This window comes from Camelus ferus, chromosome 5, assembly GCF_009834535.1.
Source record: "Camelus ferus isolate YT-003-E chromosome 5, BCGSAC_Cfer_1.0, whole genome shotgun sequence".
In the NCBI taxonomy this organism is placed as follows: Eukaryota; Metazoa; Chordata; class Mammalia; order Artiodactyla; family Camelidae; genus Camelus; species Camelus ferus.
In genome coordinates, this window is record NC_045700.1 from 38,457,613 (window position 1) to 38,484,156 (window position 26,544).

Here is a 26,544-nt window from a genome sequence, read left to right on the forward strand (position 1 = left end):
GCAATCAATATTCAGCTTACATAATTATTAACTTATGGGTAATGTTTCCATTTATACTTATCCATGTCCCTCAAACATCAGATTATTTTGAAGCAAAATTCAGACACTGTATCATTCCATCTTCACAAGTATCGATACCTATTTCTAAAAGAATCTTTTCTTTAAAGAATTCATAACTACAATGCTATATGATGTTTTTAAAAATTAGCAATATTCCTTAATACTATTAGATATGCAATCAACACAAAAATTTCCTAATATTTAAAAATTTGTTTGAATTGAGGTACAATAAAGTCCACTGTTTGCATTTAGTAGGTATATATCTTATCTTTTTTTGAGCTATGGATTACAATCTATATATATTAATTTATACACTTAGAACCCCCTATTTTTAGCCCTTTTTATAATTTTTTTAAAAACCTGGGTCATTTGTTCTGTAGAATTTTCCACAGGTTGGGTTTTATTGATTATATTCTCATGATGCTGCTTTCCATCCTTCTCTGTCACATGTATTTTCTATAAATTGATGTTTAGATCATGAGATTCAGAGATTGGTTTCAGGTTCTAGTTTTTCGCACTACTGCTCTCAGATAGTGTTGTGTACTTTAATCAGGAGATACAGGATATCTGGTCATCTCTTTTTGTTACGCTATTAGCAACAGTTGATAATCATTGATGAGATCCATTATTTCAATAGAGGTTTCAAAAAGGTGTGATTTCATTTCTATCATTCATTTTTTGTTTATTATCTGGACTATTTCTTTTAAGAAAATGCCCTCATCAATGTCACTGAAGGTAACTGATGGTATAATTTGTACAGAAAAACAGGGTAAGTGTCTAAGCACTCCCCCTTTATCTTCCAGTTTTCAAAACAATGAGTTGGTTAACTTGAATAGGGATGAATGAGTTCACTTTTAAAGTATTACTATAAACTCATATTCAAACACATTTCAATCAATGGAGGTTATTATTCTTTTTCTTGTTCAAATTGTCCCATCTTTGGTGAGCAGAAGCCTCTTCAATTGGCTCCAGTGTTTTTTTGATATGTCCTTACTGGCTTTAATAGTTTCCTGACTTTCTGACAAGACTTTCTGAGCTCATATGTACATTTCCCACCCTAGACCTGAGTGAAATCAGCCATTCCCCAAGAAATGTTGGTTCGTTTCAGCAGAAAATTATACTTAGGGATGATAAATATCAGGAAAGAGACTTATTGCTAGGCCAGGCCGTAGTTTTAGTGGACAGTCTGATTTTTTTCCCTAAAGATAAAAACAACATGAGTTTATACAGATACTTAGAATTCAAAGTTAGTACTACTGAATTTTACTCACACTCAGCTACCTTGTTTGTTTCTCCCAGGAATCTTGGTTTCCAAAGATAACAACGTAATTACTTCTATATTATATGCTACAGTTCACCTATAAAATTCTTAGAAAAACAATACTAACACTACTAACAAAAATATTACTAGAAGTTTAAGATATTTTTGTTAAAGTTTTGTTTCATTTTGTATTGTTTTGTTTTGGTTTGTTATACACCTAGCAGAGCTATATAAAAAAATTATTTGTGTTTTTCAAATCTTCTTATTGAGGTATAACTGGCATCCAATAGTTTCAACAAAGGTATGGATGCCACTATAATAAAAAAAAAAAAGACCACGTCCATCCCAACAAAATTTTCCTTATGTTCCTTTATAGTCAATGACCCCCTTGCCCACCCATGGCCCCAGACATCTATTGATGTAGTTTCTATTACTATATTTTACTTTTTTATGAATTTGACATATGTGAAATTGTACTGCATGTATTCTTTTTGTCTGGGTTCTCACCCTCAGCATAATGTTTTTGAGATTCACCCACATTGCTCGCATCTCCTTGTAGTAGTTGATTATTCCACTGTATGGATATACTATTATTTGTTTATCCATTGTCTTGTTGACAGATATCTGGGATATTTCCAAGTTTTGAGCTATTATTAATAAATCTATAACATTCATGTACAAATTTTTGTGAGTACATATGCTTTCATTTCATTTGTGAAAATGCCCAGGAGAGATATTTTTGGGTTATACTGTAAGTGAATGCTTAATATTATTTTAAAAAGACTGCTTAAGTTTTTTTTTTTTCCCATTCCCATCAGCAGCATATGAGAGGTCTCGTTGATACACTTTTTAATATTAGGAATTATTTATTTTTAAAATTTAGACATTGTAGAAGGTATTCAATGGTATCTCATATGGTTTTAAGCTGCATTTCCTTAATAACTAACGATTTTAATAAATTTTTCATGTGCTGTTTTGCCATTTATATATTATTCTTTGGTGAGATGTCTGTACAAAGCTTTTGGTTGTTTTGAAATAAATTTGTTTGAGTTGCAAGTCTTCTTTATATTTTCTGGGTTATAATATTTTATCAAAAATGTATTTTCCCCAGTAGGCAGCTTGCCTTTTATTTTCCTGAGAGTGTCTTTCAAAGAACAAAAGTTTAACATTTTGGTAGAGTTCAATTTATCACATTTTTATTTTATGGTTCATTTTTTCGGTAATATCTTAAAAAAATTCTGCTTTGTTATGAAGATTTTAACCTAAGATTTCCTTCAGAAGCTCTGTGGGTTTATCTCTTATATTTAGGTCAATGATCTATTTTGAGTTAATTTTTTTATAATGTGTGAAGTAAGGTTAAAACTTTTGCTTTGTTTTGTTTTCATACAAATATCTAATCATTACAGCACATTTGTTTAAAAGACTGTTCTTCCCCATTGAATTACCTTGGCACATTTGTCAAAAATCAATCAACCATATATACATAGGTCTATTTGTCAACTTTATACTGCTCCATTGATCTGTTTGACTATCATATATTACCTCTAATAACATTCCCTATCTTTATTAATGTAGCTTTATAATAAATATTGAAGTCATGAGGGTCTTTTTTTTTTTCTTTGGGCTATGCTAGGTTTTTGCATTCCCATTTATGTCTCAGACAGCTTGTCAATTCCACTGAAATTGTCTTTTGGGATTTTGATTAGGATGTATAGACTACAGATCAATTTGGGAAGAATATACATCTTAGCAATATTGCATTCTTCAATCTTTTATAGTTTTCAGGAACAGTTCTTGCACATATTTTGCTAAACTGTCCCAAGATATTTCATGCTTTTGATGCTATAATTTCAGTTTTTAATTGTTTATTTCTAGTATTAAGAAGTACAATTGATTTTTGGAAATTGATCTTGTATTCAACAAACTTGCTAATCTTAAACTTACGTCTAGTAACTTTGTTGTCATCAGTATTTATAGACATTTATAGACATTCTTAGTTCTCCCTTTCCAATTGGCATGCTTTTTATTTCTTTTTTATGGTTTTTGAACTAAATAAGACTTCTAGTACAATGTTGAATATAAGTAATAAAGGTGAAGATTCTTGCCTTTTTTTCAGTTTGGGAGAAAATATTCAGTCTTTCTTCATTGATTATGATGTTATTTCAAAGCTGTTATTTTTAGATGCCCTAAAGTTTGAGAAAATACTATTCTATTGTTAGTTTTCTATTGATTTGCATCCTGGGTGGGTGTCAAATTATTTTGTGAAATGTTTTTCTGCATCTATTGCAATGATCATATGGTTTTATTTTTAGCAATAAAATCAAGTCTATAAAATAAGTAGGTTTAAATATACACAGAATAAGGAATTGAAAATATGGGGGGAAAGCAAGACAATTGAACATGAAAGGCTGATTTAAAAAACCAACTAATACAACTTGCGGAAATAGTATTATATAGTTCCTTAAATAAGAAATTTAAAGTGCAGTATAAGCATCTTACTAACCACAGCTGAATTAGGAAACTAGGAGATTTTGAATAAAAAAAGATAGCAAAAATGAAAAAGAAGTTAAGAATCATGAATCTAAATGATTCTAATTTTTCTAGAAATAAAAGAGAATGAGTCAATGTTGAAAATGATTATAGTTGACTTTTCCAGATTTCATTCTGTAAGATTTTATTCACCGAAGAGAGATTAAAGAATGATCTATGCACAGCAGAAAATGGGAAAGTGAATAAAAAGAAATAGAAAAAACTCAGAGTAATATAGTTGAAATTAATCCAAATATGTGAGAAATCATAATACATATATATAGAATAAGCTTACTTTTATAAACACCATCACAACAAAGCTTGTCTTAGAGCCACACAACTTTGTAATTGCTCTATGTGCTATTTACAAAATGTACTAAAAAACTTAAGAATATATACAAATAAAAGTAAATGAATGGAGAAACATTTATCAGGCATTTACTAATAAAAAGAAACTAGTGATTATAGCAATGGTAACATCAGACAAAATTTGTTTCAAGGCAAAAGATAAAAGGATAAAAGAGGGTCAGTACATAATACCAAGAAAAAAAATTGCCAAAATTATAAATCTAAACTTAAAATCGCTAAAATATATTAAAGCCTCAAACTATATAAAGGAAACATCGCAGAAATATAGAAATTAACAAATAAACCATTGTTTTTAAAAAGTTATTAATACATTAAGAAATTATTTATTTGTAAAAACTGACTAACCTATTTGCAAAAAAAAAAACTATAAGAAAAATCTCATAGCTAAAGAATTGATATCAAACAAGTTGCATTCATTAGCCAAATGAAACTGAACTGAATATAATAATAGAAAACTAACTAAAAATAAATTTGGAAATTTTGCAAAATAAAACTCCTTCTAAATAACTCATTGATGAAAACAGAAGTCATACCAGAAGTCAGAACTTAGAAATTTTAGATATATACAAATCTTTAAAAAACTAAATACTACACATTAAATTTGTGGAATTAAATCTTGTAGAATACAACTGAAGTGTCATTAAGAAGAAAATGTATAGGTATAAATTCTTGCATTAAAAAATCATAAACTGTACCTTAACTATGCCTGCAACTCAAAAATTGGGAAGCACAGAGAAAACTGAATAAAAATTTTTTAAATAAACTAAACAATTAAAGTGAAGAGAATAATGAACTAGAATGTCAACAATTAGTAAAACCAATTGCTGATTCTTTGAAAAAGTAATAAAACAGACAGAAGTCTGACCATATGTCAAGGAAACCAAAGAAGGAACAAGTAAACAATATTAGAAATAATAGGCTCAAAACTAAAGACATGATGATTTAATAAATCATAAAAGAATACTCTTAATAAATTTCTACATTTACCATTGAATATGACTAACACAAGAATAAATTAAAAATCTGACTCACTGATGATAATTTGAACTGAGTCAATAATTGAGAACTATTCATTTCTCACCAAATTCACCCCTCAAACTTTGCCAACAATGCCCATTTGGTTTTATAAGCAATCTCTACCAATTTTACGTAAAGTATGGCAAAAACTGGAAATAAAGAAACTCTGTAATTCATTTAATTCATCTAGTATAAACCTGATATCAAAATCTGACAAAAATAGTAGGAGAAATTAAAACATGCTCCAATATTATTTATGAACACAAATACAAAAATTCTAAACAAAAGTAAAGGTGTTGGAACAACTGGTTATCAAAACAAAGAAGGCAGGAAAGCTAAATAAAAACGGGCTCTATTCTTACACTGCACACGAAGTTAAACTGCAATAAGTTATCGACCTAATGTGAAAATTAAAACGTATCATAAAGAATAAGGGAAAAATCTTCATTAACTCAGAACAAAAGGATTTCTTAAATAAGAAGAAAAATATAGAACAAACAAATGGTAAAAAAACTCACAGCATTAGAATTAGAAACTTCTCAGAAAAAAAGAAAAAAAATCAAAGCCTGAGAACACTATTGGTAATGCATATTGACTCTTAAAGAGTTTATGTCCTGCATATATAAATAGCCCCTTGAAATCAATAAAAGAGATTCTCTTCCCCAAATTGAGCAAAGGTATGAATAAAAAATTCACAAAAGAGGAAGCCTAAGTGGTAAATAAACATAAAAGGATGTTCAAATTCACGAATGAGATATAACTGTGCATCCATCATAATGAACAAACTAAAAAGTCTAATAATTACTGAGGTTGTAAAGCAGTTTGCTATTTTATACACTGTTAGAAGAAAGATAAATCTATAGCATCCATTTGGAGAGTAATTTGGCAATATTTAGTAAAGTTGAAGATATGCATATTTTAATACAGCAATTCTATTTCTAATTTATGTACACTAAAATATTCTTGCACTTGTGCACAAGGAGCTGCTCCTATAACTCTGCTTGAAATAATGAGCTTAAAGAAGAAAAGGAAATTTTTTTAAAGAGGAAAAAAGGAAAGAGAAAAAAAGAAAAGAAAGAGAGACTGGAATGTCCATAAACTGGTTATTAGAGTTTCTTGGATATTCACTCTATTGAATCCTACAGTAATTAAAGTAAATTAACTTGTGCTACGTGTATCAATATGGATAAACAATATTGAACAAAAACTGCACATGCAGAAAATTGAATATTTTATAGTATTTATATACATTTATAATATTTTATAAAACATACAGAGTGATGCCTTACTATTTTTATGGACATAAGCTATGAATAAAAGTACCTAAATACTTATGAAAATGATCTATACAAAATTCAGGATAGAGTATTACCTCTGGGAAGTTTATGAGAGGAGAGAAATAAAACTTGGGAGAGTTTTTGTTTTGGGGCTTTTTTTAACTGAATAATTGTGGCAAAAGTTAAATTTGGTAAAGCTGGGTTGTGGTATAGGGATGTCAAGTATATTATTTTTATTTTGTCTATATTTGAAATATTTCATAATTACAAAAATATAAATATGAAAAGTCTGTTGGTTTAGAAAGCTGAGCTGCTGGCAAATAAAGCTGGTGGAGTTAAGGCACTGGAGTTTCCTGCTGAATGACAGAGTAAGCTAACGCTACAGCTACAGACACTACACAGATGCTGAGGGGGTGGCCCTGCTCTCCTCAGCAGCCATAGGAAGGAACAGCACTGCCACCAGGGTGGTGTTGGAGGCAAGATGCCCTGGAAGGGGGAGATTCTATAGCCATGGAGAGGCACTGTGTGTCGGAAAAATGTAGATTTTCTTTTTCTATAGGAAGCTACTCTCCTGAACTGATACTGGAATTTAAAGGGACATCTGGCTGACTGTGTGGCAACCTCTGATACAAGCTATAGTTGGGAATGCCAGAAGTGATCCAGGACCTTTGAAGTCAATAGAAAAGAGGAAACTTGATACATATATATAGGTACTCTGTTCTCTTATATCTTTCTTTAAAGGCTATATTCCCTTGGAGTTTACATGCTCATGAAGAGAAGCAATGCTTCACACTTACTCAGTTACTTGTTAAACAGTCTACATTTTTAAAGTCATATATTAGGGATCCAGTAGGTAGAACTAAACTGAACACAGGGTATAATGGAAGGAAAACAGAATTGGGGAATCTATTTTCTGCATTTTCAATTATAAAATATATTCAGCTCAGAAGTGACTTTGTTTCTTTGAACTTTAATACCCTCATTTGTAATAGTAGCGTTATAATTGTTAATATCCACCTCAAAGAATTACTATAAGATTTGGAAGAAATGATGAGATATGGGAAAACACTCTGTACAGGCATCAAGTAGTTTTATTATGCCTATTACATATAGGGATACAGATAGATAGGTAGGCTGATAGAATAATAGATAGATAGATAGATAGATAGATAGATAGATAGATAGATAGATAGATAGATATGCAGACAGATAGACACACTTCCTGAATAGTGTAATAACAGTAAAGTAAAATGTAATGTAATAACAGTAAAGTAAAATAAGCTGGCATTCTTATTCTCAAATATCTATGTTGCTAAATAATTAGCATTAAATGGAGGGGATCAGTTGTTTTGATGGAACAACTGATGTAATGTAATAACAGTAAAGTAAAATAAGCTGGCATTCTTATTCTCAAATATCTATGTTGCTAAATAATTAGCATTAAATGGAGGGGATCAGTTGTTTTGATGGAAAATCTATATTACCCTAAAGATTAACTCATTTACTAGAATATTCAGCACCAATTTTTGTGTCATATACTCTGCTAGGTGATGGAAATACAAAGATAGGTAGAATGCAGCATCTTCCCTTTATTTGAATGCTCATACACCTCAGATGTGGCCTTTGTGGTCCTAACTCTAGACCACAGCAAGGATTAGGATATCTAACAGACAGGTTTGGAGGAAGGGGAGATCTTGACACCCATGTGCCCAAGACACAAAGTGCAAAGTCTTTTTAGATATAAAAGGAAAAATAAAGTTCAATTAGCTTACTTTGATGTGAGTGATTTCCTATTATGGCTATGAGCCTCTGTTTAACCTTAATTATTTGATGGCCTAAGTTTTATATCCAGTTAATATATCTTTCTGCCATGACTTTCATGTGCATTAAATATAAAACTGCATTAATAATGATGCTAGCCATCTTTTTAACTTAAAAAATTTAAAGATTTCCATTGCACTGTGGCTTTATGAACATGTACAAAATCAAATTTAGAAAGAACTTAAAATACCAGTTGATCATTGTTCATTTTTGTTAATTCTATCACTGTAATGTTTTGTGTGATAAAACAAATTCTTCACTTTCTACCTAAACATCCTGGACTTGTCATTCACACAAAAATGAGGTCCCTAGAAGCTGGCATTCCCAGATAATGGCAAAAGAAAATGACTGACTCATTTACCATGTAGCAATCTAACAACTAGCTTGATTATTCCTCTCAGAAGCAGCCAGTTCTGGACAGTGGAGGGATCCCAAGCCACACCACCATCATTATTCAGAAACTGTGGTCAGTGAGCCAGATTTTGCCCAAACCACGTTTTGTGAGTCTGGCATTGTGTTTAAAATACTTGAATCCATTGATGACATTAGGAAATAGAAAGCTTTTATATCAAATTCCAGGTTCCCAGCTTGTCTTGAAAACTTGCTTTAGCAACAGTGAGTGTCCATTCCTTCCAGCCCTGGCATATTCTTATATTACACCTGGTATTAGAGCTCTAGGGGGCCAGGATCTGTCCAGGAGCTGGATTTGGCTCAGAGAACCATGAATGGACCAGTGCCTAGTCCCTAGCTTCTTTTGAAAGGCTGTAGCTGGCAACACTGGGGCCACAATCCTCCATGGCAGCAAATAAACTGGCACTGAGTAGACCACTGCCAATACTGCCCACCATTTTCTGTTATTGATAGCTTGTCTTCTTCATACTCATTTACTTTTACCCATTTTGTTGATTGGTTACTGTTCACAATATTTGTTACCTCTCCCTATTGCAAGATTTTTCCTTCGCAGCTCAATGATACCAAGCTTAGCCACATAAATTACTATGACCAGTGAATTGGGACATATGCCACTTCTGAGCAGAAGCTTTAAGAGCTGTCATGTGGCTCTGCCTTCTGCATTTTTCCCTTGGCAAACAGATCAGGATTTCCCCAGATGGCAGCTGCCTCTTTGGTCCCAGAATGATGATAAGGAACAGAGTTCATGACATGCACATAGCATGAGCAAAAATAAGTGATTGTTATTATGAGCCTCTGAGATTGGGATGTCATGTTCTAGCACAGCAGATCTTAGCCTAAGCTAAATCACAGGCCCCCCCCAACCCCAGTTCCTTTAGCTATTTTATTCTATCCAACATCAGCAACAACCTCTTGCCTGCCTAAAAAGAAGACACATTTGATCCAGCGATCTAAATCTGACTATCTTGAGAAGGGGGAGTGTATAGAGCATGGTAAAAAATATCCAGTTGTTATGTAAAATGGCATAAATGTTTCCTCCATACTTTTATAATTTAGGGTAAAATGGATGTGAATTCATATTAACTGAAGTCCCACGACATGCTGGGTGTTTTCTAGTTTACGTCATTTTAAAACATTACTTAAATGTACAGTTAATATATTTTCCAGATCTCAAATAGGTAAATTGAGGCTCAAAAATTTAGATAAATGTCCGTATTTGAATATGTGTATATTTTTTAGTCCTAAGCTTCTGTTCTTTTTTTTTTTTTAAGCCAACTCAATTCTTGAAAGTGTAGATTCTAGGAAGTCTTATTCAAAAAGCTTTACTCAGTAATATGGCAACACTTAAGTGTCACCTGACTTGTAAGTAGAGACAGTGATTCCTTCATGGATCTGTGACAATCCCATGATAAAACTGCATTATACCCACCTGGATATAAATAGGAAAAAATGGCACTTTTTTCCCAAAAATGTTTCATATCAAGCATAAAAAAAGAACTGTACTTTATTTTTATGGTCTTTTTGTGTTTTTATGACAAAATGTGTTTTCCTGTGAGAAATGATAGTCGCCATAGATGTTGATCTCATGGAACATCTTTATCTGGAAACATTAAGTCAACATGATGTCAAGTCCTCATTTTCCGTTATTACTGCAATTGTCCTGCCCTTGTGTGGTGGGATATACTTTGAAAAAAGAAAAAAACTGTGGAGGTTTTTTATCCCCCCACTGTGATCCTTTTTAATGTGAAAGTCTTCCTCCCTGTGAAAACCAGACATCAGGAAATTTTTGCCTCAGAGGAAGACTGTTTAAACAGAAATGAAGTGTTCTGAGTTTTGAAATAGACTTTTAAAACTCAAGGCAAGGATAATTTAAGAGTAGTTTTTTTTTTAACTTCAAAATCATGGTTTTAAATATTAAAAGCCACTGCTCAGTAGAACTCAAGAGTTTAAATCATAAGCCATTATGATGTCATAGGAGAACCTATGATTCATTGGAATCAATTTTTCTCACAATCTTTTTTAAATTAACAAAGACAAATAGGGACAGGAGAGAGTGGTATTAAAGAAAAGGAGTCACAAACGGAAGAGATTAGATGTTGAAGCAAGCCTTTGAAAAGGAGCCTGGACCCTGTTCCTTGTACTACTTTGTCTCCAAGCCAGGCGTTTGGGGATCTTACAGCCAACAGAACCAGTGTCTCCATCCCTGAGAGATGGCAAGCCTTATAGTCAGTCATAAGTGGTAAGAAATAGCAGGAAATGGCTGTGACATGTCTAGACAAGCAAGGCTTGACAGAGCTCCTCACCAATCATTTCACAGCCTACAGAACTTTCCTTGAGCAGAGCAGTTAAGTGAGAAAAAGCCAGTAGATCTGAAGGGCCTGTGCTCAGGATAAGGTGACTTGTGTGGGCAAATGACTTAAGCATGGAAGGAATGGACATTTTTGATGGATGTCTGTTGGGACTGATATTGATGACAAAACAAAACAAACAAACAAACAAACAAAACAGGGCAAACTCTGTTAACTGATACCAGCCTGGACTGGGGATAAAATCTCCTGACCAGGCTTCCCACCCTGAGTCCACTGACATCGCCTCAGAAGAAGGGAGGGAGGACCAAACTCACTAACAAATCCTAACCGGACCAAGAAAACTCTGAAAACAATGAGTTACTAACTGAGTAGATTGGATACCAGTGATCAAAATTAATCTCAGTTACTAAAAAAAAAGTAAGCAAAGTTACTTTTTGCATGTATCATTTTAAGAAATCCAACATTTGTCCCTTTACACATAAACTTATCCCCCACACCTGGAGTCTTACGGCTTTTGATACCTATTTCACTGCGGTCCCTATCAGATATGATTTACATCAAAATAGCAGCTTTTGTGGAATAGTGTCTTATATAATGACTCAAGGTGGCTTGTCCTTATACAGCAAAGGTGAGAGATTATAGACGAGAAGGGAGTTGCCAGTTGGACATTACTTGGCAGGTAAATAACCCATTTATGGATAAGGGACACTTAAACAGCTCACCCGTCACAGATGATGTACTGTTCTCCAATAACAGGAAATACGATCACAGACAGAGAAATGGGTGTGTTGGACAGTGGTGGTTATTAAGAGAAAGGTAGGGAGTATAAAGAAGTATCCTCAGAATTTAAAGAATGACAGCAAGAGCCACTGGGGCTCCTAAAGAAAAGAGGCACAGGGTTGTTGCTAAAAGACTGTGTAGGAGTTCTGTTTCTTTCTCATAGCTTATTATTTTTATTGTGTTTCCTCACAGTGATTGGCAATTAAATACATTCTTTAAAAGACTCATGTTCTTATTCTGAGGATTCAAAAACTAAAGCAGCTTTGCTGGGAAAGTAGAGCCTTTTCATGACCCAATTATATTCACAGGTTCAGACATCTAAAAAAACAAAAACAAAAAAAACAGTATTATAGTTCTGGAAGGAAGAGGCCCCAAACTCTGTAGCTTGGAGAGAAGGAAAGAATCTCACAGAAGACCAGCTGTGGATCTAGAATCTGACCTTCCACTTAACCGTAGATGACACTGTGTACCAACTCCTAGTGAAGCATGAAGCTCACTTTCACTTCTGATGGACTTATGCCTTAACAAGGAGTGCCCAGGGAGACGAAACTGAAATCCTTTCAGAAGCAAACTGACTTTACAGTTTCTAGCAAGAAAAAAATGCAGTGTTTTGAAGAACATGGTTTTTGTTTGGGACCAAGAAATTTGAACAACACATATTTTCAAATTATTTGTGACATGACTGGTGTTTGGTGAAGTGAGTTGAAGACATGTACTTCAATCTCGACTCTTAATGTCTTCTTTGAGTCCATCAAAGGCATCCGGGAAGGAAAGGGTAATCAGTCCTAAGCGTGGTTGGGCTAGAGATTCTTTCTGGTCTGTAGGAGCTGGTTTTCTCTGCCTGAGCGATGTGGGAACCCAGAGCAATAGGTGAGGGCTTGTGAGCCCCAAGAGAAGCAGCTGCTAATAGATTTGGGGAGGATCCTGTTCACGCTCCAGTATTAGAACAGTAAGAGAGCACTGCCTCATGACTTGCACAAGGCCAAGTGTGATCACTGGAACAGGAAGGAGGCAATAAGACATGGCTACAAGGGCACTGTGAAAGTCTGAGTCTCCAAGGATTCTCAGAAATATCTGTTAGAGATGTCAAGGTTCTGCTGTCATTCAGGTAAGAGAGGAAATATAGACATTTGGGCTGAATATACTAAATTATTTAAGATCCCTCATAGAGAAAATAAATGCAAAGACTAGAGTAACACTTGAAAATGATAATTTGAAAATCACAAACTGGTTAAGAAATCCATTTAAGAAAGATATTTAAAGAAATGAAAATGATATTAATGACTGATAGAAACCACAACATCACAGACAAGGATAATACTACTCAAAGTCAGTTACAAACAAGCCTCTGGAACTTTCCTGCCTGATCCTAAAACATTTTGCTTCCTTCACCATTTACTGCACTTCCCTGCTGTAAAGTCAAGAGAGCCAAACGCAGAATGATATTGCTTGGCTTTTGAAGAGAGTTGTAAAAAGTAAATAGTTCTACTTGGTCCCAGCTACCATGAGGTAGAATATTTCTCCAATAAGTTTCTTTTTAAAATTCTAAACCTAAAGGCTAGTAGCCAAGCCGTCGGTCAGTTCTGGTGATACGTGTTTGTGTGTGTGCATGTGTGTATGTGTGTCTATACATGTATACCTGAAACTGTACTATTAGTCCTCATTTGCAAAGGCCCTCCTCCCTCTGTGTGAGACCATTTGTGAATGAGGTCTTGGTGACCCTCCCTTGTTGACAACCAAGCTGTCTGTCCCCACAGAGAAGGATCACCTTTCTATGCTAAGATGATCAGTGCCCTAATTTGACATTTTTCAAAGGACAAGCTCGCCTTGGTAGTTTTCATTTAATCAGGGTTCTGTAGAACTTGCTGACAAAGGCTTTCTGATTTAGTCAGGAGGCCTCTGAACTCTGTAGCTTCATGCAGAATGCTGCCTAATCTGACCCAGTTCGTCCCAGGGAACGAGAATCCTAAAGGAAACACTGGAACTGAGTCAGTGCCTATAGAGCATGCTGGGAAAATGTACAAAAATAAAGCTCAGAGCCCTGTTTGCCCTATTCTCTGATATGTGTCTGGCTGTTAAGCAATTTCTTACTGAGACTAATCCAGAAAACGAGGGAAGCTTTTACCTCCTGTGGGCTCCGAGGAGGAGAAGACAAATTAATAAATATAAAGCAACATCTTATGCATCTTAATTGCCGTCCCCTTCTTGTTGATACTAGACAACCAAATCATCCATCTGCCTTCACCCCATCTCTGCTGAATTCTATCACAACATTAATTTGGTAAGAACTGCTTTCATCAAGACTAAGTCAGACCCAGCCTCATTCCTAGTCCGAAATCCCTCCCCACCAGATTCCCGCCCTGAGAGACCTAGTTTTGCCTCTGCTTCTGGATCTTGAACCACACCTGTACGTGGGCTCCACCTCCCCTGAGCTCCCCCATGTCGTGCCTGCTGGCACTCAGGCCCTTCTGAAATGCAGATGCCCGTCTTCTTTGGGAGCCTCAGGCTTCCTCGGACTTGGGTGCTCCGGTTCTTAGAAACGCACTTCTGCCTGGATGCCTTTTTTCAATTCCTCTTCCCAAACCCCCTCTGCACACCTGCCCTCTCTTCGTTCTAACTTTCCTTCTCACCACTCTCACCCTATTTCCCATCTCAAAGGCTATGAATTATGCTTCAAATTCCTGCTACACGGCTAAGATCCACCTCCCAGCTGATTCGTCCCCAAAGCCAACTGGCTACTGCTGTTTCTGAGTGCCATCGCCCAGATCCTTGGCTGCCTCATCACCATCATACTTTCACTTTGTCTCCAACATCTGGGTTGCCAGCTACATGCACCCAGATGCTCTCTATTTTCACCTTACTATCGAGGGCACCATGTTTTGTTTTGTTTGGTTTTGTTTTGTTTTCTAACAGCTAGTTTAAATTTCTGTTAACCACTCATGAAGCCACATCAGTGGGGACTATCCGGGGCTGTTGTGGGGGACTGAGATATTGTGCCCCAGATCTTGCATTAAACTGTTTTAAGTCTTTTCTTTTGGAGGCATTGAAGGCACTTGGTAATTGGAAGCACTTCCTCAATATTTTTCTGTGTAGTTTGGTCTGGCTTTAAGGAGTGGCCAGAATTCCAGATCCCATACGATTCCTGCCTGCCCCATTCTACCACAAGTAATCCGAGGTCAGTAGCTACATCGAAAGATATGATCACTCTGATATAATGAGATTAGACACAGCTCTGAGTATGGAATATGAGGGTGGCAGCACATGGGTGAGAAAGCAGGAGGGAGTGTTGAATTGAGTCCTAGAAGTGCCTATTCATTAAAGTACTACACACACGGAGAATTAAGTGGACATCAAAAACTAATCTAGACATTACCTGGGGTGAAAGGTGGGTGACTCCAGTTCAGTAGATGGTGCACAAACACTGACAATTCAGTGACAGCTGATAACATCATCGTTGCTCAGAGAGCTCTACCCTTTGTGTCAGGTCCCCAGCCAAAGGCTGGACAGCAGATGTTTGTGTCTTGTGAGAGAAGAGTAAAGAGCAAACAGGAACTAAATGCTCAGAGGAGGAAAAGACTTACTATGAAAATGGGTTTGGAGCAACATATCAGTCCTAGATGTGTATTAGACATCTAACAAAGCAGATGTCCAGGAGTTAGAAAGCATTGTGACCGAAAGGCCAAAGTGACCCAAGGGCTCCTCCTGGCATATTAGGCACTGAGGACATTAGAAGCACAACTGAACCCCAACCAGCATCAGATGGAGAGAGTGGGGATGCTGACCTTTCTCCCTGACTGGAGGGAAATGAGTTTGGGTCTGCAGGTGACACTCATGACTACAATTACAGAGAAAGTCACAGGAAACAGGAAAAATATTAGTCACACTATTGCTCAATGATTTTGATGATGCCTCAAAAAGGACGGATTTGAATCCTCAAACTGTTATCTACAGCCTGTCAATCATATGGAAGGTCAAGTCCTCTCAATTCCCAGCCAGATCCTTAGTAGTGAGCTTCCAGTTCTAAGTCATGGCATTGAGCACAGCCCCTCAAACTTTCTGCTGTTTCTGCCTCCATGACTTTGCTCTCCTGCCTCATCTGCAATTTCCTTTCCTCTCTTTCCCCAAGGCCTGCCAAGTCATCAAGAAATGCGATAGCTCTTGTGGTCACTGTGTATCCATAAAGCACTTTTCTAGACTTTCTGGAATTGTTAGTTTGCTGTATATGAAAGTTTGAAATCATCTCAAGGACATTGATTTTTTCTTATTATTCTTTGGAATTCTTTCTGAATCTTAATTCAAAACCTTGCACATTCTAGAGACTTCAGAAATATTTGATGATTGACAAATTGGTTATGCATATCCAGACACAAGTTAACTGAGTCTTCTCAAGGTAAAATTCAAGCAATATTTCAGAGGAGGGGTACTGATATTACAATGGCATACTACTGGTATGCTAGCACTCTACATACTACCATAGCTTATTTTCATGTTAAATTAAAAAATAAAAATATGAGCAAAAATATAACTATTTTGTAATAGTTATATATTGTATGTTATATGTTACATAGAGTTGTCATATATATACTATTATATAATGTTATATAACATATGCTCTATGTTGTGTATTATAAAATAGATGGTATATATTATATATTTTATCTATTTATCACTACTGTTTTAGGAACATGACTCATTGTAATTTCATGTTAGTCAACAGTCTTAACTGATTTCAGCTTTTGAGTTTCAGTTATGAACATCTCAACTTCCATAATCTGTATACTGACCTTCTTAAGAAATATGGGTAGCTATCAGTTCATACCATAAAAATAATGGTGTTTACATTTATATAAGCTTTATAAAACACTTTACATGTCTCAAGGCACTTTTATATATTATTAGCTCCATTTACAAAATATCCTCCCATTTCTTTGAAGCAATGTGGGATATGTATAAGATTCTAAAACTCAGTTTTTAAAGATTAAGAAGTCTTTGTTTTCTTGCAGTTAAGATAATTTATTTTCTTTGAAGCAATCACACTGCCTGTGAATAGAATTATGGACATGGAGAATGGTTGGATTTAAATTTATGCTTTGTTTTGAAAATATATTTATTTTATCACTTGTGATAGGATAATCAGTGTTCAAAGTTATTGCATGGAAAATTCGAAATGTCTTCTTTAAGGCCAGGAGGTAATTTCAAAAGTGCAAATTATAACAGAAGTTCCGAGCCTGAAAGCCGCATCTCCAGATATGTACCGCCAAGACAGTTTCAAAGAATGAAAGAACCCAGAACTAGGAGTGGTATGAATAGTTAAGATCAAGGTGACCTGAAAATGAGCAATGTGTGTGATAAGAGTGACAGAGGGAAATGGTTTAATTTTTCTTTTACCTTTGATCCCGTATTTGTTAATAGAATCATAGTAAAATGGGCTTCCTCTCACTCATTTCTATATTTTGATAGATTTATGTAAGTTTTTCCTCTTGTTTCATTACTGACTATACAATTAAAAATGTTTTTCTTATTTCTAGAAGTTAAAGGGAAACTTGGCTCTATATATTGATTACATCAATATATTTTGCATACTTAGTCCATTTTGTTATCTATATGACTTTTCACATTATACTTTCCATATTTCATTCCTTGGTAAGAATGAAATGCTTCAACTTCTTTCCTTTTTCCTCTTCAGAACTAGATTTTTAAAAAATGTTTCTTCAGAGAGAAGAGAATAACATTTTATACAAATTATCTGCAATTCAACTGAGTGTATGATTAAGAGAACAGATGTTTTCATTTTAGACCCCATTCCTTTCCTCACACGGCACTCTGGTAGTGAATTGCTACTACAGAAGAGAGTAACAGAGATTGAGGGAACTCCCTGTGGCTGATGGTACTCTTAAAACTTTGCAAAGACACATCTCTTGTTTGTGACATATGTTCCTACTTGTGCAACAAAAATTAGAAATCTGTCCAATTACCTCCAGTTGTGGAAGTTTATTGTCAGGAGACAGAGTACAGGAGTGAGCACTGTCTCAGAAGTAACACACGTAGGCTTTAGGTGGACTGGTGCATTGTTCCTCACCCGTGGCTATCTGCCCCAGGTCCTGATGGTCCAGAAGACTCTAGCTGTCTGCATGTTTGGAGTCCAACTTTTCCTTTCGTGATTCTTTCACTAGTTGCTGCTTCTTCCTATTTCGCTGATTGTCCCTGTCAGCTTCCATGATTTACATTTCTCTCCCCCCTCTCTCTCTGTTTGTTCTTACGACATCACTCTATATCTTAGAGTCTTTCATCTGCATCCCTTATCTCTCTCTGCTACTGGTTCCAGGTGGCAACTTTCGGCAAATGGAACCGGATGGCTAGAGACCAGAGGTGAGAGCTTTGTTTTTATACTGTTTTTAGCACGTTGAATTTTGTGCCTTGTGTATTTATTCCAAAAATTAGTAAGTTAACAATTTAAATGAAGCTCTAGAAAGAGCCATTCCTAAGTAACAAAATGAGAAGGAAGAGGGGAGGAAAAAAGAGAAAGAGGGAAAAAAAAATGAATGCATCTAAAATTAAATAAGGAAGACAAAGCAGAGGCTATTTTCAGAATCAAAATGATACCAGATAATATAGAAGGTTAGCAAATGAAAAATAGGAAAATGACAGAAAAATGACTAATAGAAATAAAACTTGGTTAAGAACTGGAATCTGAATTTAGGCTCAATGACTACAATACCTGACCCATCATCATATTTCTGGTGTTAAAAATTAAAAGTACACAAAATGTTTTAAAGCATTTAAACCTATAAGACAATAGGCCTTACTAGAGACCAAAATTTCAGCAGTCTGGAGCAAATTGACAACAATAATAGCAAAAATAAAAATAAGAATGACTGACTATAGAGGGGTCTTAGAATTTACATTATGCCACTCTAGAATGCCAGTGCCGGGACCATTCATAAAAACCTTAAGCACACAGACCAAAAAGTAAGACATGTTAACAAGAAGTGTATCTAAAGAGAAGTAACATATTTTATAACATTTTCACATATAATATGAGTGTGTTAGAAGGACAATCCACTGCCACAAAATTATACAATAAACTTCACATTCATGTAAATTCTGGTGAAATGGATTACAAGAACTCTTTTTCTATTTTTCTACTTCAAATTCCACGTAATTCTTGGGTCCACCATGTCCCCAAAATGTTGATAACCCAGAAATCATTAGGGAGGTAAAGTAATCAATAAAGAAATAAGAAAGATGTCATCCTTACAAATATATCCATCGTCTGTCAGGTTTATGAAAAAACTGACAAACACATCTGACTACTCATATCCCAAATCACAGAGTATTTAAAATGCCATAATGGTTTCTCTTAGTAACTGTATTATAAATAATCCCAAAACATAAATTGCTGAGGAAAATAGTATCATTCGTACTGGATTAAACCAATGCCAATTTTTGATAGTTTCTCTAAGATACTAACTGCTGCCCATACAACCTTTTAAGATTAAGCAACAGCCTTTTCTCCTCCATGGTTCTGGTATTTTCCCTTTATATTCACTGCATTTAAGTTCTTTCTAGGCAAACAAGCTTCCCTATCAGGCAGGTATTCCCAATTCCTCCCTGCTCTAATCACCACATTCTCACTAGGTCTGTTTCTGACAGTTTTAGTTCTACACATAGAGTTTTATTCTAATTTACAGGACTTTTAATTACCACAATAACCTGTGATTCCAGAAAAAAGACTGGTGGGGCAGTCCTGCTGCTATTCAGCCCACACTTAACCTCCCGATGGTTCCCCACAGGAAAACAAACACTTGGCAAGAGTAGCTGGAGCTACTCCTTTTTGACGTTGGAGTAGCCAAAGTGCTTAAAGATACTTTATCTCTGGAAGATACTAAAACATTGAAATTTGAGAATATCCTTGTATGACTCCTTGACTTTATGTGAACTTCACTAGTAGAGCTTCTTCTAGCCATTTTATAGACAGAGATGACATATAGGGGTCTTGTCAACAATCATGAAATATGAAGCGATTTGACTTAGTCATTTGTCAGTTCAATCTCAGTTCTGTTTTTAAGCTTCATTTACCTCAACGAGGTTCACTTATTTCACTTACCTCTGTTCAACCACTGTATTCGACCTAGCTTTTATAACTAAAGCTTGACAAAATGGAAGTGTCACCACCTAAAACCCCTTTTCTTTTTCTTTTTTTTAACTAAAGAGCCCATTATGAATGACTGAGAATATTAGATGAGGTATCTAGGAAGTGATACAGGTAATGCTGGTTAAACGCCCTAATTGAGATTTTCCTTTAGTTTGAAAATAAGAGTCTTACCAGGTTATTTCAATAAAAATTCTCCTTAAACAAGAAATAGTAAGTAGGACTCACCATTGCCCTAGCAGAATATTACTTGAAAAAGTAACACTTCCCACAGAAGATATTTCCTAAAGGAACTAACTGAATATTAGACATTATAGAATAAAATCATATATAACACTATGTCATTTCCTACTTCTAAAGTATACGTGTTTAATCACAATTCAAGAAGACCAAAACGAACAAAAAAATAGGTAATACGTACTTTTATTCTAAGCATGTATTAGATAAAACATCTTTGCAATTGCATTTTTCTTAGTATTTTTCCCTCTTTTAAACAAAAGCTCTCTGCTTTTATCTCAGTTTCTTTATTTATAAAAAGGGTATTAAAGGTCACTTAAATGTATTGTAGCTTTTTCCTCCTAAGCCAGACTGTTGCCTTCCAGATCAGTTAACACATGGATACTTGGAGCTAATGTAACTTTATAAAGACTATTGTTTTTGTGTATGTAGAATTTGCAAAACAAAATTCATGAGCTTGTTGTATTATACGTTAAAGGGTTGCTGCTCTAATTCCTATAACTGAGTACATTTCAAAACAAGTACATAACAATTATTTCTCTTCAACCTCCCTTTCCTATTATATTTTGGTTTTCAGATTTTCAAGTTAAAACTGCAATATAAATATAGAAATTAATGTTGCTGGAAAAGTTAGTTTAATAACTGTAAAACTCTCACTGATTTTGCATTTCAGCCGAATCACTCTCAATAATGCTACAGCAAAACGTATGGTCTTCAAGTAGTAAATTTGTCATCTTAGCCTGTAAAAAGATGACTGATTTGGACAGTACCGTTATGAGTGTTAATATAAAAAAGAATTTGAGTTAGAGGTCAGAAAGTATTTTTATCTTGAAAATATTTATAGTGAGTGCAGCTTCAGTTCCTGTGGGTTCTTATCCCTTGAGGATTTCTTTGAGATCCAGGTTTAAATGAACCAGAAAAGTTAAACTCAAAACTCATCTCACACTGCCAAACTTTACATGGTTTCTGCCTGAAATAATAAATCAGACTTGAAATTCAGCCCAGATTTGTTCAAAACTCCAATTTCATGAAATCACCAAAGTCCTTAAACTTTAATAAAACTTGCCTACCGTAAGCCTAAAGCAAGTATGTAAATCAGAAATCAGGTAAAATATGATAAATCCACACACTAAAAATGGATCAATCTATTAGTAATCTTTGCTCATCATGATTCATCAAATTATATATGGGGACAGTACAGATAATTAACATAGGAAATTTAAAAGACAACATTTTAAACATTAAATACTTGAAGTTATCTATGAAGCACCTCAAAATGGTCAGCACAGAATAAAAGGAAGTTCCAAATGATCCTGTCATCAGCCACTAATAATGAAAAATTTAGGTTTTTCTGCCCAGATGGAAGTGATAATGAACGCAAAGTAGCAAAAAAGAAAAAGTATGAAAATTCTCATTTTGTTGGATAAAGATTTAAAACTACTTATGAAATATTCTTAATGCATTTATTTTCAGAGTTGTAAACTTTAACATCAGAGTGTAGCTGACTGAGTATTCCATTGCATGGAGGAGGAGCTGGATGAAGTGATAAAGAAGAAAGTTTTAAACATAAGGTAGCAAAAAAGCCATCTGGTGTGAACAGCAATTGAATGAGTAAGAAAACTGTGAATCTTAAAAAGCTTTATCTAAATAGGGGTTAGATTCTGAGGGTTTAACAGTGATGAGAGTGAAAAAAAAATTTTAATTGAAAAAAAAATAATATTAAGAACTTTGATCTCTTAGAACTGACAGAGACAGAAGTCAGTATTTTAGTTCCTGGGAATTATTCCCAAGAGTTTTCAAAAGCAAGTATATATTCTGTAGTTTTCATGGCTGAGAACAAAGTGCTTGTGTTATTGCTTTTCGTTGACGTATTTTAAAAGTATTGTTTGTACATTCTAGTTGGGAGTGGGTTGAGCAGCTGGGATTTTGTGGAGTGACAGCAAATCTGTGGGCAGAACAGAACTCAATATCCCACCCAGTAGGCTAGTTCAAGGAGCAAGAGTAGCTTGCTAATTGAAGTCACCCCACCAGCTGAACTGAATTTAAAGACTTCTCAGAAAATGGAGCATCCTGAGATGATGGGAAGCTACCAAAACTAAGCAGGTAGTTTAATATTTATAACTTTCAGTGTAGAGTTGGATTCTTGATAATCAAATGCACACACTATTCACGTAATTCATTTTTTGAAAGGGGTAATGTTTTATATCATGACCTAGTGACTCTTCAGAAATACTTACAGTACTTCCTACAGTGGCCTAGAAAAAGTTTGGAGTGATTTATGTCACACATCTATCTTCTCTATGAGCAACACTCATACTGATTTCTCATTCTTACCTTTCTTGCCAGCTTCTCCGTAGTTTAGAGATAGTGTGGTTGGAGTGGTTGCCTTGGAGTCAAAGCAAATTGTGGACCTTGATAATCTTTGGACATCAGTAAAAAATATTTTCTTCTGAAAAGTCTTCAAAAGACATTAAACATGTTCTGTATAGACTTGCACAAAGGAAATGCAAATGCCCCTGTGGCCTCATTATTTTGTAGCCCTCAGGGAAATCCTAGGGGACAACAATGCTCAGAACACATTATAAGATTCCTCATACCATAGAGTTTTTGCTATGGTTTTCATGAAATGTGTCTTAAGTGCCATCAGCATAGTTTTTAAATTCCATATGCTACCCAGTGATATCCAGATTGGATTTTTCAGTTAGAACAATAGTCCTTTTGTTGAAATGAAATATACTAGATATTTACTCCCTTCTCCAGATTCAATTCCTCTTTCAGCCTAGTCAAGCTGTTTAATGAACCATCTTAATATGTATGTGAATTACTGAATGTGTTGACAACGCATTGATGATAAAAGGAAAATAGTAGATTCTTTATGCACAAAGGTTGTGTAAATGTAATACAGTCTCCGTGACTTAGCTGATATGGCTGGTTAGGCAGGCATCCTTTCTCTCCCCCCCATAATTCTGTTTTCCTTCCCAAATTTGATCTTGACAGACAAAATAGAATCACTCTCTGATATTACTAAACAAGTGGCTGTACTCTTTTTTGCAGTGACGTTCAAAAAACTATTAAAAATTATGAAGATGTGACTGTGAACAAAGGAAATATGACACTAACAAAGCAATATACTTAAAGTCAAAAGGCATCACTTTTTCTTTCTTGTCCTCTTTTTTTTTCTTTTCCTGTCTGCTCCTCCCCCCTCCCCCTTCTCTTCCTCTGCCCCCTCCTTCTTCTCTGACTGTTTATCAATCCAATTTAAATTTTTCACCACTTTTTTGGAAACACACTGCACTAGTACTAAGGAGCATGACAACAGGACACAGTGCAGAAGACTGCTATCATTTATTCATTCAAAAGCTATTTTTGGAGCACATACTATATATTTGGTACTCTTCTAGGTTCATAGGATATATTCATGAACAAAATAAAAAAAAAATCTGTGTCCTTAGGGGGTTTATCTGCTAGTAATAAAGGCAGACTGTAAACAACGATATAATAAATATACAAGTAAACTTTACAATATGTGTTGTGGAATGTGACAAGTTGTGTAAAACATTTAGCAGACTAAGGGGTTCAGGAATGTGAGATGACAAGTGTGAGAAGAGGGATGAGTAGCAAATAGCATTTGAAACAGTAAGCCTTTTTAAAAAGCTGACATTTGAGCAAAGATTTGAAGGAGTTCGTCCACCCTCAAAGTTAGACAACCTCCAAGACACGTGAAGTTATGGGCAGGAAGTACATAGATAGGCTAAGCATGACAGAAAATGCCACCAAGCAATATACCTCAAAGGACGAATTGGTAGAATATAGTATGTCTCAATGGGTGCTGAAGAAATGCAACAAAGAAATGATTAGAATTTAAGATGATAATAAGGACTGGATGAAGGGAAGAGAATATTCCTGCTGAGAGCTGAGTAGTTTAAATGTAGAAAGAAAGAAATGCTGTGATAGGAATGAGTAAATCTTTTTAATGAGTCAACTTAATTTTATCCTATTGATGACCTGGAAAGACCTCCTAACTGGGGCTTCTCTACTTTCAAACATGAAACTTACACTGGGGATTTCTGTGAGCCTAGGAAGGTTAATCAGATTAATTAAAAGGAATGACAAATCTGGATTCCACCTATTAACACAGAGGAGATAAGGATGACAACTTTAAAATTGTTAATGATGGTAAATCAGGCTTTGCAAAGCTAGGCAGTCAAAAGAATACCCTGGGGCATTAACTTGAAGGCAGTGGTACCACAGGAAGAAGGTCACAATGGATGGGATTTGGAGAGACCCACAAGCCTGGCTGTGTCCTGGATGGAAATACAGAGATGGTACAGAGTATTTCTTGGAATTGAACTTTTCATCTCACAAAGGAAAAATACAAAACAAAATAACAAAACTGATATGAGCAAACAAACAAAGATACTGGATAAACTTCAGCTTATATAGTAAAAGAAATTATAAGAGCAATTCTAGATAGGCTTGAACAAGAATAAAATGTTACTAGTATTGGGTAAAGTTTATGCTAAAATGAAAAACAGTTGTAGAATTCAGAAAGGTAATATAACTCAAAGTGTATGTGAGAGAATTAACATAATTTATAAAATATTTTCCAAGTTAATGTTACATTGAATGAATGAATCTGTATGATATATCTATACTAGAGGTCATTTAGAGGTACAAGAAGTACATTAAGCTATTTATAAAAGTGAAAAGGTAGGTTAATAGACATACATTGTCGGACAGTTTGATTTATATAATTTTCATCAGCATTTACATTTTGTTTGACTTAAGTTTTGCTGCTGTATGGAATAATGTGTCACCTTGGAATTATTTTTGCTCAAGTTCTCATGCATGGGAACAAGAAGGAAAAAGTTAAGCCTCTCAATACTTTTTATGGAAAACGTGCCAAATCTGAAGGAATCTCTTTGAAAATCTGTACCTCTTTTTTTCATACTTAAAAATTATATATTTTAAAAACTTTTACAAAATTTAACTGGCTTAGATTTCTTTTTTTTTTTTTTTTCTTTTGAATTTGCCAAGACTTAATTCACTTATATTCAACTTCTAGGCTAAGTTAAAGCAAATTAAAAATCAAGACAACAATATTATCAACAACCAATTATTTCCTCAGTACATGATTCTTCCCCCAGGACTCTTTTACTACAAGCATAATACAGTCTCAGAACAGGAGTCCTGTTGATGTGATACTCTGGCCCTTCTGATATCTGAATGTCTTGGATTTCTTATCCTATGTAACATTATATTTAACTTTTCTCTTAAAAGGCAGGCATTCATGCTTTCCAAAGAATGAATTAAAATGAAAATGGAAATTTTTATTCATACAGTTAAGCTACTCTTCACTAAAGTATTATATTGTCATTTAATCTTCTATAAGAAGAATGATGTATAAAAGAGATGGGTAAACAAATGAGGAAGCAATTTAGGTTTTCCTATTTTTACTAAATTCCACATTAGCTTTTTTTCTGCTGTCTCTTTCTTGCCATACTTCATATTTTCTACAGCATAAGTCAATAAAATGTATTGTTCTAGTTAACTGGTGGTTATATTTACCTAGGATGGAGGCTGCTTATTACATAATCCATGACATATAATATTGCCTCAAAATTATTAAAAAGAAAGTACTCCAAAACCAACTAAATTTTCAACAGAAACAAATAACATTTTTTAATGCTAAAATAAAACAACAAAAAAAATCTCTCTAAGGATACCAGCCAATGCCTAATGACTCAGGACCACAGAGAACACAAAGAAGGATTTTCAAGAAGAAAATAAAACTTGTTTGTTTTTTCACATATATGTTTGCTTTCTAGTATATAGCTTGCACCTTTTAAAAAACAGATCAGCAAACACTCTCCCTTTATTTGTCTAATGATTTCCTCTTGTCAACTGTTTAATGAGCCACTTTTTAGGTGAAAACATCAGGTTAGAATATCTAAGCAGAAATAACCTAAATAATTATCTGTGTTCAAAGCAGGATCATACTTTGAAGTCATCCTAGGCCAGGGATATACCTATGATTCAGGGAGTCCATGAAGTAGGAGGGGAAAAATTTCACCACATTGCCATGAAAAATTTCTTCAACTTTGTTACCAATAGAAAGTAAAGGTAATTTCGTATCAACTACAATGTTGTAAATATCCCAAACTATCATTTATATTCATCACCTTTGGTCTTCTTACTTAACAGGTTATTAAAGAAATACATATTTATATATCACAAATTTCATATTTTTAAAACCAGATAAATACATAAATTTCCTACAAATTTTCTTTCTTTTCTTCTTTTTTTTTTTTTTTTTTTTTG

General features: G+C 34.5%; 1 protein-coding gene across 3 annotated transcripts in view; it reads right to left on the reverse strand.

The window, feature by feature from the left end:
* Positions 1-26,544, reverse strand: part of KCNH7 (potassium voltage-gated channel subfamily H member 7) — a 390,226-nt gene that overhangs the window by 280,523 nt on the left and 83,159 nt on the right. The window lies entirely within an intron of this gene.